The sequence below is a fragment of the Myxocyprinus asiaticus genome, chromosome 45 (assembly GCF_019703515.2).
Source record: "Myxocyprinus asiaticus isolate MX2 ecotype Aquarium Trade chromosome 45, UBuf_Myxa_2, whole genome shotgun sequence".
Lineage (NCBI taxonomy): Eukaryota > Metazoa > Chordata > Actinopteri > Cypriniformes > Catostomidae > Myxocyprinus > Myxocyprinus asiaticus.
Window position 1 is genome coordinate 16,205,780 of NC_059388.1, and position 19,345 is coordinate 16,225,124.

Genomic DNA, 19,345 nt, shown 5'->3' on the forward strand with positions numbered 1-19,345 from the left:
AGAGTGTGCTAGGAAGGGTAATATAGTTTAACATTATTTTTGTAGTTTTTATTTCTATTTTATAGGCTGGGAAATTTAACGCGTTAGTTTCGGCAATTAATAGTTGAATGTTTAATGCGTCAAAAAAAATGTGTGGTCCAATTGTGCCACCTTTAGTGAGCCGCCGGCACCCCCTTTACATGGTGGTTTTAGTGCCTCTGCAACTGCACATCCTAGCACAGAAACTGATTGTTTAGAGCAGTGCACTCTTATTCATTATGTGCAACGCATGCCCCGGACGTAATAAACAAGGGAGTGGATTTACTGTATGGAGAATAAAGACTTCACCTGCAACAGGGACCTAGGTGTAAGAGAGATATGGGCATGCTGCCGTATCTCTTAGCGTCGCCTGAAAAAAAACTCACTCACTGTAATCTAAACCAGTCATTGTCAAACCGAAAACGCGCAAGAGAGACCCAGCCTGTGCGCAGTAGAGACTGAACGACAGACAGAGAAAATAATAGTTTTAATAGTTAAAAAATTTCAGCAAATTAAACTTACAGTAATTAAACAGTATTCAGTTTGTTTTATACAGTATCTCTATGTTTAGTGTTTAATAATGCATTGCCAATGTACAATGTATGCTGATTGTATTTTGATAGGTTTTATTTTTCAGTATATTTATTTATTTTAGCTTTAGTATTTTTAAGGGTTGCCAAAGTAAACATGTTTAATGAGATATTTCGGTATGTTTCATGCTGTTAAACATATTTAGCACAATTAACACATTGACCTAATTTGACATTAAAGGTGCAATATGCAAAAATGTTCATGTAATATTCGCCTTTTTTTTGCCAATGTGTGAACGGCTTGTAAGGCAACTTAAAAAATGAGCCCTTCCCGACTTCCTAGGTTGCCTATTAAAGCCTGTAGACTGATTTTCATGCGAAGGGAGCGGGTCGCTTTTGCTGGGAAAATCCAAAGTATGTGACGTGTATGTGCGCTCCCGAGAGCCTTGCCTCAGACAGTAGTTTCTCTTCTGCTATTCAACAGCGTCAGCAGACAGTCTGCAACACTAGGTAATGTTATCTTAGAGATGGCTCCCAGCACAACACCGACTCCTAAACTCAGAGTAAGCCAAATTAAAAAAAAAAAAAAAAAAAAAAAAAAATATATATATATATATATATATATATATATATATATATATATATATATATATATACATATATACATTTATCTATTGAATCCTGCCTGGTTAAGCGGGAATGTGATCGTGGTCGGGCGAAAACTAGAGTGAACATCGGCAGGGCATTTGATTTCTGAAGGGACCTTCGTTCGGTTTTGTGGATCAAAACCGACCCTGAATTGGCATTCTTCTTATTGGACAGGAAAGCTTACATAACTGCAAAGCATGTGAAATATAGTGCCATAAAGATTGATCTGTGTAATTTTAGCTAACTTGATCATGCCTGCTAACGCTGACGAATTGCAAGATACCTTGCTTGGTTACTTTCAGAAAATTTCAACGTTCTTCTCTTTATACTAAAAGTCAGGTTAATGTTAATGTCAATGTCAATCTGTAATTATTCAGCAAGGTAAACTACAATAACACATGAAATGAATACTAGACAATGTTCAAGATAATGGAAAAAGCTCCATTCATTAGTGTAACGTAACTTGGTTATACAGAAAATATATACATTCTATTATTATAAAACGATAGCATAACGATATATCAAAATGACAGTTGTGATACTGAATTGTGTCAACATATTTATAATGTACAGTCTATTTTATAAACAGCTACTGTCATCATCCACCAGATTTAGCTAACAGCTATTGATAAAGCTGGTTAGCTAGCTAACGCCGACATAGGCTATCGTATAAATGCAGTCAATGTATCATGCAAAGAAAAGTGATTACTTCAAACTACAGTCTTGCATAGTCAGACCTATCTCCACACTTGGTTTTAGCCCCGTTCCAACACTGGAAAGTCAAATATAATATGCAGTCTCAAAGTTTGTAGTAAAACAATTGTAACTGTGTAATTTTAATTATGCTACCTCATCTGTCAGCATGATGTCGGTGAATCACGTTCAGTCTCTTTGTATGTTATGTCATTGTTTTGTTCAATGCTTGCTCGCGTCCCTAGCAACAAGTAGCTGGCTGCAGTTCACTTAATGGCCACAGGTGTCATTATTAACAAGGGTTTCTGAATCTTACATACTGCGCCTTTAAAACTGTTGCATTCTCTTCTGTTTAATTTCTAATGACTGGCCTGAATACTTCATGTTTAATAAAGTAGAGATTTAAAAGCTTCCATTTTTTATAATATACCATATATCAGCAACTGAAACCAAAAACAATTTCTGGTCATTTTTATTTTATTTTAGTATATTTTACCTCATTTATTTTATTTCACTTTAGTATTGGTTGGTTTTCGAGCAATAAAATGAATTTACTTTAGTTTCATTTTCCAGTAATGTTTTATTTGTATTTGAGATTTACAAAATTTTGTACATTTTTAGTTTTAATTTTCATTGTTCTCCCTGGTTTTCACTGTTTTTTTTTTTTTTGTTTTGTTGTTGTTGTTGTTTTTTTTTACTGGTGCTAGAGTGTGTGTGTGTGTGCGTGTGCGCATGTGAGTGTTTTCTGGTGGCATGGATAGGGATATGTGCCTGCCACTCACTGACTGTGCATTCAGGGGCCATTTCAGTTTATTTATTCATTCTGTTCCATTTTGTCATGCGCTGTTAAATGTTTAATCCTCTCATCCCTGCGTTTGGGGACCGCCAGGGGAATGCTGTCCTAGTGGTCACCAGGGTAAATAATACATGACTCTGTGTGTGTGTGTGTGTGTGGTTGTTTGTGATGAAATTCAGGTGTCAGTCTATAAGATGTCTGTTCTGATGACAGTTTCTCTCTCTCTCTCTCTCTCTCTCTCACACACACAAACACACACTCTCTCTCTCTCTCACACACACACACAAACACACACTCTCTCTCTCTCTCACACACACACACACACACACACACACACACACACACACACACATCGTGTCAGAGTCTATTAACTCTTCTGAAGGGTGTGCTGTCAAAGTGTGTTAGCTGATGTCTCCATTGTCTTTCACTCTTCGTGACTTCAGTTGCTTTCAGATAACAGGTTGAGCTATCATAAGCACCCAGATCCGCTGTGACTGCCCTCTGTCTGTAGATGGCTTGGATAAAACATTTATTCACCTGGAGTACATGCTGTTGGAGTTCAGAACAGACCACCTCTTTGTTTTTGATGTCCTCAGACAACAATGTAGAGGGAGCATCACTATAACTATTGCTTATACTTGACACCTATTGCTCGTACAGTACCTACTGGAACAAACTTTTGATCCTAAGTTTTAAACTTAGGCATGTAACTCATCCTGCACCATTTGTGCCATGGACATGAATGATACCTTAAATCACGCAGCTTGTTGAGGATGGGGGGGTGGGGGGGGGGGGTGTAATGGAGGGACCATATTTATAGACTTAATGAAGAACTTACTTGATAAGCACCTGGGTAGGGTTGCACCGACTGTCATAAGGACTCACATAAGTTTGGGCATAAAGTTCAAACTAAGGCCTTAGAAACTACTAGTTAGTTTGTAAATAAGTGCCTAATTTGGTTGCATCACCTTTTCTTTACGCAAGACTTAGCAAGTAGGTTGTAAGCTCTCCTTAAAGCAATGTGTAGTTGCATAATATGATGTTTACCTTTATTGATTCAATAAGCAGCCTTCAAATGTGTAAACAGAAGTGTTGAAAAGCCGTGCATTTCAGTTTTATCTTGTCATGGTAAAGTCTTTTTTGTCTCACCTAACTGTTAACACTAATACATTACATTTTAATTAAAGTACGATGCATAAAGAATGAGTTAATATAATAAATAGTAGGCCTATAATTACATTTATAAATAATATTCAGGTACGATATTTAATATTAATAAGGGGCAATAAATAAATATTCAGCTACAGACTGGAAAAAATTTACATTCATTTTAATATCCTAATATATTTTGTAGGTGTTGTATATTTTGTAACCATGTCGGTGGTTACTGGTAAATATTTAGTTTACAAATTGGGTAAATTGTTGTTTAATGGCCATTTACGCCAAAACAATGCTAAGTTGTAACTTACGCACGGCTGGTGCAATCAGCCCCTGGCAACCACCAGAACACCCAAGCAAACACCTAGCAAACACCCTAACATTACCCTAGTAACCACGCAGAATGTCCTAGTAACCACCAAGAACACCCAAGTAAACACCTAGCCACACCCTAGTAATGCCCTATTAAACACCTAGTAACCCCCCAGAACACCCTAGAAATGCCCTAGTAACCACCTAGAACACCCTAGCAAACACGTAGCAACATCCTAGTTACCACCCAGAACACCCTTGTAAACACCTAGCAACAAATTAGTAACCACCCAGAACACTCAAGCAAACCCAGCAATGCCCTAGTAACCACCCAAAAAATCTTAGCAAACAACTAGCAATGGACTAGTAACCACCCAGAACACCCTAATAAACACCTAGCAGCACCCTAGTAACCCCACAGAACACCGTAGCAAACATCTAGCAATGCCCTAGTAACCACCCAGAACATCTGATCAAACACGTAGCAATGCCTAGTAAACTCATAGAACACCCTAGCAAACAGGTAGCAATGCCTTAGCAACCACAGCAACCACCAAGAACACCCTAGCAAACACCTAGTAATGCCCTAGTAACCACCCAAAACACCTTAGCAAACACCTAGCAATGCCCTAGTAACCACACAGAACATCCTAGCAAACCCAGCAATGCCCTAGTAACCACCAAAACAATCTTAGCAAACTCCTAACAATGCTCTAGTAGCCACCCACATCACCATAGTAAACACCTAGCAGCACCCTAGTAACCCCACAAAACACCCTAGCAAACATCTAGCAATGCCCTAGTAACCACCCAGAACACCTTAGCAAACACGTAGCAATGCCTATAAACCCACAGAACACCCTAGCAAACATGTAGCAAACACAGACACTTCCCCGCCCTTCACGGAGCCCCGTCTCACCGTGAGGATGCCAGATTCCCCCTTTATTTTGAATACCATTCTCCCTGCACACTTTATTTTCTCCTTTTATGGATATTTTATGTTTATTATTATTTTCCAAAAAATGCCTCTCCGAGGTTTGACACCACACCCACTGTGTCTGTCTCTTGCTTACCCTGCCACACTAGTTTTTGATCTACTCTCTTTCGTGTGTGTGTGTGTGTGTGTGTGTGTGTGTGTATTCTCTAGCATCCAGCCATGCAGCTAAAAGTTGATTCACTCATTGATATATTCAGTTGTGTATCAGTTTACTGGATAAGTCATACAAACTTTCATATCTCTTATTTCACTTTAACACCTCTCATTTCCAAGAATCTGAGAATGCACACAAAACTACTAATCAAACCACTCCCTTTATGCAAATCAGCCCCTTGTTCACCCCAATCAGAGAGGTTGATGCATGCAGCTTTCAACATCCCTCAATGCAGCATCTCCACCACTGTCGTAGCCTCATGGGTAATTACAAAGCCACCCGGCCAGTCTGTCTGACAGCGGTGCTGCACTACACTCATGACCCCAACGTGACCTCTGAGAGTGTAGGTAATCACCTATGTGTCCTGAGCTTAGATCTCTATTAGTGAAGAAGCACAGTTCAGCTCCGCAGAGGAGGGCGAACACACCCCACATTCATCTACTCAAACTGGGGTCAGATCACCTTTGAGAGGAAGGGTTGCCTGCCTGGTTTGCACATGGACCAGTACAGCAACGGATTGCATTTCAGCTTGAATGTGGTAGGATAAATGCTGTTATGCTGAGTAACAGGTCTTTGATTGATGTTTTTATTCTTTTTTTTTTTGGTTGCATAGAGGAGGGGGACAGGGTACTTAAAATAATAAAATCAAAGGGTGCGCTCCATTCAGAAGTGGTCAAGTGTCACTTTAGATTTTTTTAATGACTTTTTAAGTAATCTGTATTGGAAATTCTGTTTGGAATGATCCTACAACATACTGTAGCTATCATTATTGCTCTCCCTTCGAAGTGTCCTTTTTGAATATGTTCCAAACTGATTTTCCAATAAAAATGACTTAAAAAGTCAAAAGTAAATTCAGGGTTATTTTTGAGCCCTACACGTTTTCAGGCCACTTACCCTACCTGTATAACACACACATCATTATCTGTTTTCCGTTCTCTATTGTATTTCACCACCAAGAAAGACAGTGATTGCTACAGTATGAAAATGGCATGGGAAAATGTCCAGCAAACAATCTTGCTTCCTGTTACAGACATGATCTAATTAGAAGTATAATTAGATCACATGGTATGGCTATCCAAATGTATACAAAAATGCAAAGCTGAGACAGTTTGACATGGGGCACGTCAGCTGTCTACATTGGTATGCAGAATTACTTGCCCCAGCCCTAATGTATTCATGGACATAATCCCGCTATTGGTCCGGTTGCATGAATATGCATGTTTTCTTTGGACCTTTTTCGTCTGAGAGGGCAGTTAATATGCTCCAAATGAAGAGCAGCACTCCATCAGAGAAGATTAACATCAGGTGCAGAAGAAAGTCATGTGGGGGGCTACACCAGAATAAGTTGAATTGCTTTGGAAAAGATGACATTTGATTTGATATCTGATATTTGATATCTGTAACCGATGTGAGCAGGTGTCAAAAAGTGTGAACTGGTAATTCAGCACAGAAGTTTACTAACCGAAAACCTCTTTACTCTGAAGATTCTTGCTCGGATTTTGATCCCATGTGCTTCACCAGAACTCTAGCCACCCTGTCAGGGTGCAAGACAAAAAGAGAGACAAAGGCCATTGGTAGGGAGAAGGTGGGAGCTTGCGGTCTGTTCAGGAGTCTTGCTCCTATTGTTGATGTGTAAGTTGGGAAGACGAAAGTCTTTTACGGGGAGAGAGACATATTTGATAGAGTTGTGAGACATCTGTGAATACATGCTGAAGGGCAGCCATTGTCTCTGGGCGACCTCAATTTGGTACTATATAGTTCTTTTTGCCACACTGTCCATGGCCACAAAGCCACCATTCTCCTCTTTATGCTCTCGAGAAAGAGGGATTAGTCAAATGACACAACTGCGTGTCCAGATTTCTAACTATAAAACTGCATTACAGAGAGAAGAATGAGTCCTGGGCAAAAGGTGGGAACAGTTGAAGATGTTTCGAAAAACTTCACTCCTTTTCTTTTCCTTTTTTTCCACATCTCTGAGCCGGAGTAAATTTGGTCAGTTGGAGAGAGAGATGATGGAAGCTTGTTTGGAATGTGGGGTATTTTGGGACAAGGGGGAGGGGAGTGGTCCAAGCGCAGCTGCATTTCCTGTTTATTCTTGGACAACACTGAGACGCTGCTTGAAGAACAGGAGATGCATTCATCTCTTTCATTCTCTCTCCCTCTCTCTTTACCTCTACTTACCCACTTCATCCTCCCATCTGGGCTTCAACTCACATTATACATCCATTTCTTGTTTTGTTGTTTTTTTGCCCCGCTCTCTTTCCCTCTCTCTTTTCTTGGGATTTGACTGAGGTCTTTGTACTATATGTGATGGGGCAGTTTTCAGTGCAGACACCCCATTCATCACACATTCTGAGGGTGTAACCCACTTCAGCTGACAAGAGGGGGCTGTTAGGTGTCAACAAAATGTACTTAGTTTTCGTCTGTCCATCTTTCTGTTGTTCTAAAGTCAACATGAAATCAAAATCGACTTACTTTCAAGACCCCATGAGTTTTGTCTCTTTTATTCCATGTCTATTAGCTTTAAAGCCATCTGCTGTATGTGCTAGTGTACTCTTGAAAGTTGACCAAATTAACTTTTAGCAGATAGACACATTTAAAATTTACAGTCTTCCTCTATTGGGAAAACATACCAAAAATATTGATGACTCATTTTGCACTACACACATTTTTGTCCAATCAGATACTCTCTAAAATGAGAATGTTCCTCCCACTAATACCACCTGAAACTGACTAGCAAGTAGCAAATCATGGTTCATGACTGTTACATAAAGGTACACTTAGTAAGTTTTTGTTCTTGTCATCTTAGACTTACACCTAGTGGCCTGGATGCAGCATCATTCAAACGCAATGGTTTTCAGTTACAGATGCCAATGTAAAAATTCACAATTCACAGTCAGACATTATTAATTTAATCCATGAGTGAATGTTTCCAATAAAAATGTGGCTACTGAGATTAAACGAGTAGTATTCGACTGGTCATGTGATACTAACATGGCAGCCCTTATGTGTGGACCCTCTCTATGTAGAATAAAATGGCTTTTATAAGGTTACTGATGTGACTGGAGTCTTCATCTCATGTGAGTGGTCATGATTTTATACATATGTTTCAAAATTGCAATTCATTTCTTAAGGAGTACAGCTTTTTTAATGAGGAAAAAAATGACTGAGTGCACCTTTAAACTAAAAGCAACTAGCTATATATAAAAAAAGGAACAAGGTCTTTGATATGTCTCACCCAAACATCCGGTTTTCTTAGGAAATACATAAACACAGGAAAGAACAAAACAAATAAATAAATAGGTTTGTCTTCGTAATCTTTCATCAAAATGTAATAACTTGCTCAGCTTAGTAGTCTTTTAATAAAAATGTCCTTAAAATTTAGTCAATATTTTGTCGTTATATTCATTAATTTATTCAGTTTTAATCTGACTAAAATGGCATATAATTTTAGTCAACAAAAGCAACATATTTTAGTTGATGATAATGTGCAAAATCACAAAAACATATGTCAAACTAAGACCAAACTTTAATAAAATATTCAAACATTTAGAAAATTATACAAACATGTATTCATTTAAACATGTATCAAACATATGAAAGATACAACAAAATGCAACTGTCATTGCGAAAACCTGAACTCCTGAAATAATAGCCTAACATGAATATACTGAAGTATTAGCTACTTTTCAAGTTACTGTATTCTGAATTCTTCATACGTTGTTATTAATTTCCCATGTTTTATCTACTTTGTTTTTACGGAAACAGCGTATTCACAATACAAGTTTTTTTGACAACAATATGTTTTTATAATAATGTAACAATTTTAATAATGATGCATCTTATTCATCTTGTCTTCGTTAGTGTTGCAAAATTCAAAAGCCTTTCACCAATGAACATTTTCATCAGTAATTTTGTTGACTTTTCTGAAACAACTTTACTTTTTCCACTGATGTCACCAAGCCTTATTATTAGAGACTACTTTTTGTGAAATTTATCCCCTTTTTCTCCCCAATTTGGGATACCAATTCCCAACGCGCTCTGATTCCTCGAGGTGGACTCGCCTCAATCAGGGTGGTGGAGGACAAATCTCGGTTGCCTCCGCTTCTGAGACAGTCAACCCACGCATCTTATCACGTGGCTTGCTGAGCGCATTATCGCTGAGACTTAGCGCATGTGGAGGCTCACACTATTCACCGCGGCATCAACACACAATTCACCACGTGCCCCACCGAGAGCGAGAACCAACTTATAGTAACCACAAGGAAGGTAACCCACGTAACTCTATGCACCCTAGCAACCAGGCCAATTGGTTGCTTTGGAAGCCTGGTTGGAGTCACTCAGCATACCCTGGATTCGAACTCATGAATCCAGAGGAGGTAGTCAGCGTCTGTGCTTGCTGAGCTACCCAGGCCCCCAAAAGAGACTACGTTTAACAATTCAATCAGTTTCCCAATAAATAAAATCAAGTCCCAGCCCTAATTTTTTTTCCATTGTAAATCCTGTTTAACTCGGCAATGCATCTCATTACCACATTAAACTGGGTTGTGTACACCATTTCATGTTGACTTGCTGCAGTACAAACTTGCATACATAGTCCCTTTCTTCTATAGAAGTTATTGTTCCTTGATGAACTGCTGTTCAACCAGGCAGTAAAATACACTACCTGACCGGGTGTTACTAAGCAATGATGTTTATTTATCTCCATCAGGCTTTTGTCCATCAGTGCTATAGAAAAAGTCTCAGTCTTGCATTTTACCATCGTAGCAGATCTTGTTTAAGACATCAGAGATGGCCTTTGGAGCCCTTTCTCAACACTTTACCATGTCAGGTGCTGTTCTCTCCACTCTATGAGCGTGTCGGAGGCTTGAGTTTGCCCTTACGTGACACTCATTGTCCTCCACTGGGAGATGCAGAGCAGGGACTTGAGCCGACCTGCCTCCGTTTATTGCAAGACGCTTGAAATATCCAGAGAACCAAAGCAACAAATGCTGGGTGTCACTCAGTGTTGCTCAAACTTTTCCATTAGCAACTTTGTGAAAGTCACACTATTCAAACGTGGGCTTTAGAAATTATGCCCAATGACCTTCTGGAGTCACTCAAAGAAATCTGTAAAAAGACCCATTGTGAAGGTGGTATGAACTTTAAGAGCCCTTCATTTATATATTGCTAAAAAAATATATTATTTACTCCCATAAGAGTCCCTTGATATTAAATGGATTGAAATCAGTTTGTCCTTTTTTTTTTTTTTATAAAACATGTTATGAGTTTCCGTCAATGTTTTGAAACATTTCTAGTCAGATTTCAATAGACCAATACAAGCATTACAAAAATATATATTTTTTCATAACTGCATTATTCAGTAGAAAACAGCCTGAACAGAGTGTTCGAACAGTAAAATAGATTTTCTTTTTGCTTAACTTCACTTCTCTGTCAGTCTGTCCTCAGAGATTCAGATATAATGAATACAGAAGATGAAACAATAAGACTATTATTTTTGCTCACAGAATAAGCGCCACCCATCATGCTTAATAGCCTCTTTAAGATCGGCCCACATTCAAACTTATGCTGTTTAATCTTTAAGGTTAAATTTGCTTTGTTCCCAATTATGTCGGAGGGGAATAAACCGCAACCAGGTTGAATTAAGTAGCATGTCGTATGCCGTGCAGGCACTAGCTAACCTCATAGCAGGGGTATATTACTAAGTCCTCTGGCGGCATGAGGGCCGCTACCCCTCTCCTAATGTATTCATTACTGTGAGGTGACTCGCACCGTGAATCGTGTTGGCAGCTCACAGGTGTTCGTCTCTTTCATTTCTACTGCTGGTGTTCTTGTTTTCCACCTCTCTCGTGTGGTAACACGCACACGCGTGCACAGACACACATGCCCACAGACACATACAGCTGGTTCGTTGTTGTCTCAGGTCTGAAAAACAAAGATTCAGCAGATGGTTGTTTTAGTGCCAGAGCAAGGAGGATCTACAGTTCCATCATCATGGTCACATACACATTTACTCTCACACTTTGTCTCAGTCTTGCATATCCTTCTCTCTCTCTCACTCTGTAATGCTTATCATGAATATAATATCTTTTGAAAGTGTTACTGGCTGCACAGTTGCCTTTCTGTATTCTGCTTTATTGAGAGTAATGGTGCTCATTTAATATATGTGGGAGTCTGGGGCTAGTTGTCACACTAGTGAGGTGTCACAAGGGCTCAGTAACGATAATATTTGGAGTTTGTGGCAAATTTGTTTTCTCTTGCAGAGGTTTTGTATGTTGTTTTCAAACACCTAGTGCAAAATCATAAATTATAATCATTTTTGTGAATTCTACAGTCCAAAGTAAGTTTTCACAGCGTGATCTCTTGAGAATGCATATGCATTCTTATGTAAAGTTTGGTACTAGCAAACGTACATTCTCTTACGTTTGCACATACACCAAAATGTACAATACTGACGTATTTACTGCATCTAAACGTCATCATTTTTTGTATTAACACCCTTAGAAACGTACAAATGTTTCTGTGTACAGTCTGAATCGATTAATATGAATTCATGGAATTAATCAGTTAATTCCATTGCATTTATAATCAATTAAATTAGTTAACATTTATTTAACACAGCTGACATTATAATATGATATTTTAACAGTTTTATTCAGTTCTGTGTGATTTCTGCTGCCCTATACAACGTTTTAAAGGATTAAATCACTTTAACCAAGAATAAACCTTAAAATGTTAAAATGAATAAAAACTCTTCACTCGTTTAATCATTCATTAAGCATTTTATTTTAATTTAGTTTGCCAGGGGACACAAAAGGAGTTTTCAGAATATGCCAAAAAAACTAAATAAACCACAAAAGCACCATAAAACAATAATAAAAGTAATCCATTTAATTTGTTCGCTAGATCCAAATCTTGAAATATAATTTTTTGAGGAATAGACCCAAATTCAAGGCTTTTATTCAACGATCTCCATCTCTGTTTGCCGCAGCACCATCGCGCCCACAATAACCGCCAACCTTCGTTGCTTTCGTTTTCATAATTCAAAAATTGCCGCCTCAAGAAGCACGAATGCAGGTTTTACGACAGTGATGTCAAATGCTCATTGGCTCTCAAGTGTCTCGTGATTGTTTGCAACTGCCGTATTCTGTAATGAATATGTTTGAATGAGATATGACAGATTGACGGCGCCGTTACACAGTGCTATTGTATGCCATCAGGGAGCACATCGGATGGAGCGCATCACCCTTTGGACTACATTTGTACTGAATTTTGCAGTTTTTCTGGATGAAGTATTGTGATGAAATATATCTGCCTGTTATCTGTTTTATATGCATAATAAATGGTTATGGTTAAGTTTAGAAGTAGTGGTGGGATTAACGGCTGTAAAATATATATAAATTAGTATATTGTAAAAAAAAAAAAATTATTGTCACTGTACATTAATCTACTTGTTACATCTTTTTATATTGTTGAAAAGTTATGTTTAGGGGTTGGGGTAGGGTTAAGGGATCTAAAATGTCTAAAAACAGTAAAAATGTACAAATATATTTATAATAGATTAGTGTATTCAAATATATATTTTCATGGATTTGCCAATATTTTACATATCTAAAGTTGTAAATATGTAAAACTGTTTACTGTCACAGTTATCAGCAGAGGCTGGACCCAAATGCAGACTGAAAAAACAAAATGTTTTATTAATCCAAAAATAAACACAGGCAAAAACTCAAACTACCCCGAAGGGGAAAAAACAAGGTTAAGGGTGGTAAACACAAGGATGGGCAGGGCTGGATAAAGAGGGAAAACACAGGACCGATGGACAGGAACAAGACCGAAGAGCAAGACGAACTCACTAGACCAAAGAACAAGACAAACTGGCACTGTACAGCAAGGTTATTATAGTTTTGCATTTTCAAATAAGTTTTTATTTTATATAGTTTTCAGATTTGCTATAAGTTTTAGTTAGTTTCATTAATGATTTTGTAAGTTTTAGTTTAGTTTTTATTTTGTAAACACATTTCTACATTTCCAGTGTGTAGACCAAATTAAGACATTTGAATTTAAGCTTGGCAAACTTACACAATACTCTTAAAGCAAAAATAAATATGTGCACAGTTTACTTACACTCCGCATACTTGTGCATAATAACAATAACATAATGGTTTGAGATGCATCAAAGTCAAAAAGAACCAAACAAAAGTGAATTAAGGGTATAAAAGTTAAACATATGGAAAGTTCAAATGATCTATCTTGTTAAATTGAGACTCATACTGACGGGTGGCGCTCTGTCACTTTGTTTATATATGTTTACATTTACTGCATAGGATATGATACGTTTCATCGTATAATCTTGAAATCTGTGGTCGTCTGGTAAATATACAGTCCCTCCAGGATTTTGCAATCTTGCGATCACAAGAATTCTAGCAAATTCAACCAATCTCCGCATTATATGCGGTAGCTTGCCATTTTTTATAATTTCTGCTAATTTTCTGCAAAAAAAAAAAAAAAAACGAAACGAGGGAATACCATCGCTTTCCTTCATGTTTGACAGCGGCAAAACAAATGCTTGAAAAGCCTGAAGCAGTTGCAATATATCCAAATGCACAGCTGCCATTGTATCATCTCCATAGTAACAGTGTATTGCATTTACAATGTAATTAACACAATTACAGAGGTATATAATGATGATTTGTGAGTTTTCACTGCAAAACAACACCCAAAAAATGGAAAAGCCGCAGAAAATTCAGTCATTTTGGGCCGCAAAACTCAGTAAAAAGTGCCGGGAAATCCTGGTGGGACTGAATATAGTATGTTATCCATTAAACCAGGATGCCAGAGACTGCTGTAATGCAGAAATAATCCAAATACCAACATGAAGAAAAAAGTGTGCACATACTGTATATTCTAGATATAAACTCAGCAAAAAAAGAAATGTCCTCTCACTTTCAACTGCTTTTATTTTCAGCAAACATAACATGTGTATATATTTGCATGAACATAAAAAGTTTCAAAAACTAAGACATAAACTTAAAAAGTTTCACAGACATGTGACTAACAGAAATTGATTAATGTGTCCCTGAACAAAGGATGGTTCAAAATCAAAAGTAATAGTCAGTATCTAGTGTGGCCACCAGCTGCATTAAGTACTGCAGTGCATCTTCTCCTCATGGACTACACCAGATTTGCCTGTTCTTGCTGTGAGATGTTACCCCACTTTTCCACCAAGGCACTTGCAAGTTCCCAGACATTTCTTGGGGGAATGGCCCTAGCCCTCACTCCAACAGGTCCCAGATGTGCTCAATGGGATTGAGATCCGGGCTCTTCACTGGCCATGGCAGAACACTGACATTCCTGTCTTGCAGGAAATCACTCACAGAATGAGCAGTATGGCTGGTGGCATTGTCATGCTGGAGGGTCATGTCAGGATGAGCCTGCAGGAAGGATACCACATGGGGGAAGAGGATAATTTCCCTGTAACGCACAGCGTTGAGATTGCCTGCAATGACAACAAGCTCAGTCCGATGATGCTATGACACACCACCCCAGACCATGACGGACCCTCCACCTCCAAATCGATCCCGCTCCAGAGTACAGGCCTCGGTGTAACGCTCATTCCATCATCACTGGACTCGTCAGTGAAGAACACTTCTTGCCAGTCCTGTCTGGTCCAGCAAAGGTGGGTTTGTGCCCATAGGCGACGTTGTTGCCGATGATGTCTGGTGAGGACTTGCCTTACAATAGGCCTACAAGCCCTCAGTCTAGCCTCTCTCAGCCTATTGCGGACAGTCTGAGCACTGATGGAGGGATTGTGCATTCCTGGTGTAACTCGGGCAGTTGTTGTTGCCATCCTGTACATGTCCCGCAGGTGTGATATTCGGATGTACCAATCCTGTGCAGGTGTTGTTACACCTGGTCTGCCACTGCGAGGACGATCTGTCTCTCTGTAGTACTGTCTTAGGTGTCTCACAGTACGGACATTGCAATTTATTGCCCTGGCCACATCTGCAGTCCTTGTGCCTCCATGCAGCATGCCTAAGGCACGTTCACGCAGATGAACAGGGACCCTGAGCATCTTTCTTCTGGTGTTTTTCAGAGTCAGTAGAAAGGTCTCTTTAGTGTCCTCAGTTTTTATAACTGTGACCTTAATTGCCTACCGTCTGTAAGCTGTTAGTGTCTTAACGACCATTCCACAGGACCATTAATTGTGTATGGTTCAATGAACAAGCATGGAAAACATTGTTTAAACCCTTTACAATAAAGATCTGTAAAAATTTTGTAAAAATCCAAATAACATCTTTAAAATACAGTGTCCTGAAAAAGGGACGTTTCTTTTTTTGCTGAGTTTATTATGCTTTCTGCTTCATTCTGTGAATGGAATCCACATGAAATCAGTAAAAGAAGCTATTATAACAACATGATGATTGAAAGATATTTGCATTAGATTATGTGTAATTGCAGTATTTGTAAAGTTTACATGCACTAATGCTAACGCTAGCACCTTTGCCATAGTATTGCACCTGTTACCCCAGTATGCCAGCCTTTGCCACAGTAGGACCTGAAAATATGAAGATTATGAAAAATAATTATATACTTGTTTTTATATAAAGACTATTTACCGGTGAATGAAGCGCACCTGTTATGAATAATGCTTCATCACCGCTGGCTTCAAATCTACACGTGTGCACACACTGGCATCCTCGCATGCCCAGGACCAGAGCTGGGAGGGTTCGGAGTTGGATGCGCTGCTGGACACGTTCCTCGGACCCCCGGACGCATTAATGGGTCACCAGGGGTGAACAGCTCACATTGCTGCCGACTGGCTAGTTGCCGGGCTGCCTTCCCTTCACACCTGCTGCGGGCCTGGGAAGATAGGCCACCAAGGACGCCTCTGCCCCTCGCACCGTGGACCCTGGAGGGGAGCATGAGCGGCTGACGGACCCAGCTCATGCCTGGGCCATTCTATGGACACTACCCTGCCCTTCACGGTGCCCCGTCTCCCAACGAGGATGCCAGATTCCCCCTTTATTATGAACACTATTCCCCCTTGGACACTTTATTACCCCTTTTATGGATATGTTTTTTTTATTATTATTTCCGATAAATGCCTCTCCGAGGCTTGACGCCACACCCATTGTGTCCGTCTCTTGCTCACCCTGCCACAATATATATATATATATATATATATATATATATATATATATATATATATATACACACACACACACACACACACACACACACACTACTGGTCAAAAGTTTTGAAACACTCATTCTTTATTATAATGTTTTTTCACATTTTAGAATAATAGTAAAGTCCTCAAAACTATGGAATAACATAAATGTAACTATGGGAATTATGTTGTGACTAAACAAAATCCAAAATAAATCAAAACTGTTATATTTGAGCATCTTCAAAGTAGTCACCCTTTGCCTAGAATTTGCAGACATGTACTCTTGACATTTTCTTAACCAACTTCTTGAGGTATCACTAAACAGTATTGAAGGAGTTTCCATCTATGTTGGGCACTTATTGGCTGCTTTTTTTTTTTTTTCTCCCCAATTTGGAATGCCCAATTCCCAGTGTGCTTTTTCTTTTTTTTTTTTTTTTTGGAATGCCCAATTATTTCCAAATATGTGCTTTTTTTTTAAGTCCTCGTGGTCATGTAGTGATTCGCCTCAATCCGGGTGGCGGAGGATGAATCTCAGTTGTCTGAGACCGCCAACCCACGCATCTTATCACGTGGCTTGTTGAGTGTGTTTCCATGGAGACATAGCGCGTGTAGAGGCTTCATGCCATCCACCGCGGCATCCACGCTCAACTCACCACACGCCCCACCGAGAACGAACCACATTATAGCGACCACGAGGAGGTTACCCCATGTGACTCTACCCTCCCTAGCAACCGGGCCAATTTGGTTGCTTAGGAAGCCTGGCTGGAGGCTCAGCATGCCCTGGGATTTGAACTAGCGAACTCCAGGGTTGGTAGCCAGTGTATTTTACCACTGAGCTACCCAGGCCCCCTCTATTGGCTGCTTTTCTTTATTATTTGGTCCAAGTCATCAATTTCAAAAACATTTCAAATTTCTTTTTTTTTTTTATTAAATTTTAGTTTTATAATGAAATAAATTAATATGTTGGCACAATTATATTTTTGTCTACAAAACTAATTTCAAACATTTAAGCATACGCCTTCAGATCAAAAGATTTTTAAGATCATGAGAAACATTTCGGTCAAGTGTTTCAAAACTTTTGACCGGTAGTGTGTGTGTGTGTGTGTGTGTGTGTGTGTGTGTGTGTGTGTGTATATATATATATAGATAGATAGATAGATAGATAGATATTCACACACACTCACTGAGCACTTTATTAGAAACACCTGTATACCTACATATTTATAGCTACATATCTAATCAGCCAATCGTGTGGCAGCAGTGCATAAAATCACACAGATATGGGTAAGGAGCTTCAGATAATGGACCATCAGAATGGGGAAAAAATCTGATATCCATAATTTCGCCCATGGCATGATTGTTGGTGCGAGATGGGCTGGTTTGAGTATTTCTGTAACTGCTGATCTCTTGGAATTTTCATGCACAACTGTCTCTACAGTTTACCCGGAATGGTGCCAAAAACAAAAAAAACATCCAGTGATGAGAGACTTGTTGATGAGAGAAGTCAACGGAGAATGGCCAGACTGGTCTGTACAATTGTAGTGAGCAGAATAGCATCTCAGAATGCACAACATGTCAAACCTTGAGGCGGATGAGCTACAACAGCAGAAGACAACGTCTGGCACTTAATTAGGACCATAGTGTTCCTAATAAAGTGCTCAGTGAGTATATTTATATAGAGTATATACTGTATATGTACACTCATAAATAAAAATAAATAAAAAACCTTACAAAAAGGACATAAATAGTTGAGATACATATGTTACAGAAAGCTACAGAATGTTACACATACTGGTCGGTAACTTTACATTTCCACTTATTAATGTTGAAGGATACAGATAACAAGGCCTCCTTCACACACTTTGACTACCAATTATGGCTGATGCTGAACAGTATTTTGCTAGTGGACACACATTTTCTGTTGACTTCTATTGTTTTCATACTGAGTTAATGGTATTTTCTATCTCTTGACCTTACACCTACACCTAAACCTAACCCTCACACAATCTTCCAAAAAACAATGTAGCTCTGAGACATACCTGGATGTCCTCAAATGATCCATGATAAAAACAGCCACATTCTCATTTTGGTCAATTTGTTTTGATACAAATTCTACAAACTTGTTGTGACTTTCCAAGTTTCCTTTCTCCTGAAGCTGAGTGGAGTGCGTTTGTGTGCTCACAGAAGTGTGCGTGAGTGTGTATCTGTGGGTTTTGTGTGTGGATTAACTATGTATGTCATCACTTGGGCCAAAAGCAGGCCCTTATGCATATAGTTCATGAAATAAACTTCACACCATACAGTTACCACACACACACATACAATCAGAGTCATTACGAGAGATTTATGTTGGTTTTACAAAGAAGCTGAACAAAAATGCATTTACATTTTTGCATTTTACCCTAAGTAGCTTATTTAGCATGTGATAGATGTTTGTATTCTGTTACCCTATTACAAGTGATGTAAGTACAGTTACAGGATATTCAAATATGTGTGTGTGTGTGTGGTCGGGTAAGGTTTTGCCTACATTGTGAGGAAAACCTCAAATCACCATGGTCCCCACAAGGAAAACAGCTTAATAAACATTCTAATAAAGGTAAAGGTCTAATAAAGGTAAAGGTTTTCTGTGAATGTTAGATTCAGGGTTAGTAATTAGAAAATATAATTAGCTCAGTATAAAAACAATAGAAGTTAATGGAAAGTCCTCAGCATGATAGAAAAACTAATGTGTGTGAAGGAGGCTGTCTTTATTTTTGTTGTCCCATATGCTAAATACAGATGCAACTTAAAACATAATAAACTCTATAAAACATGGTGAAAAGTAAATTTGCTTCTCAACAAACGGTGTCAATAATCTGTTGTGAT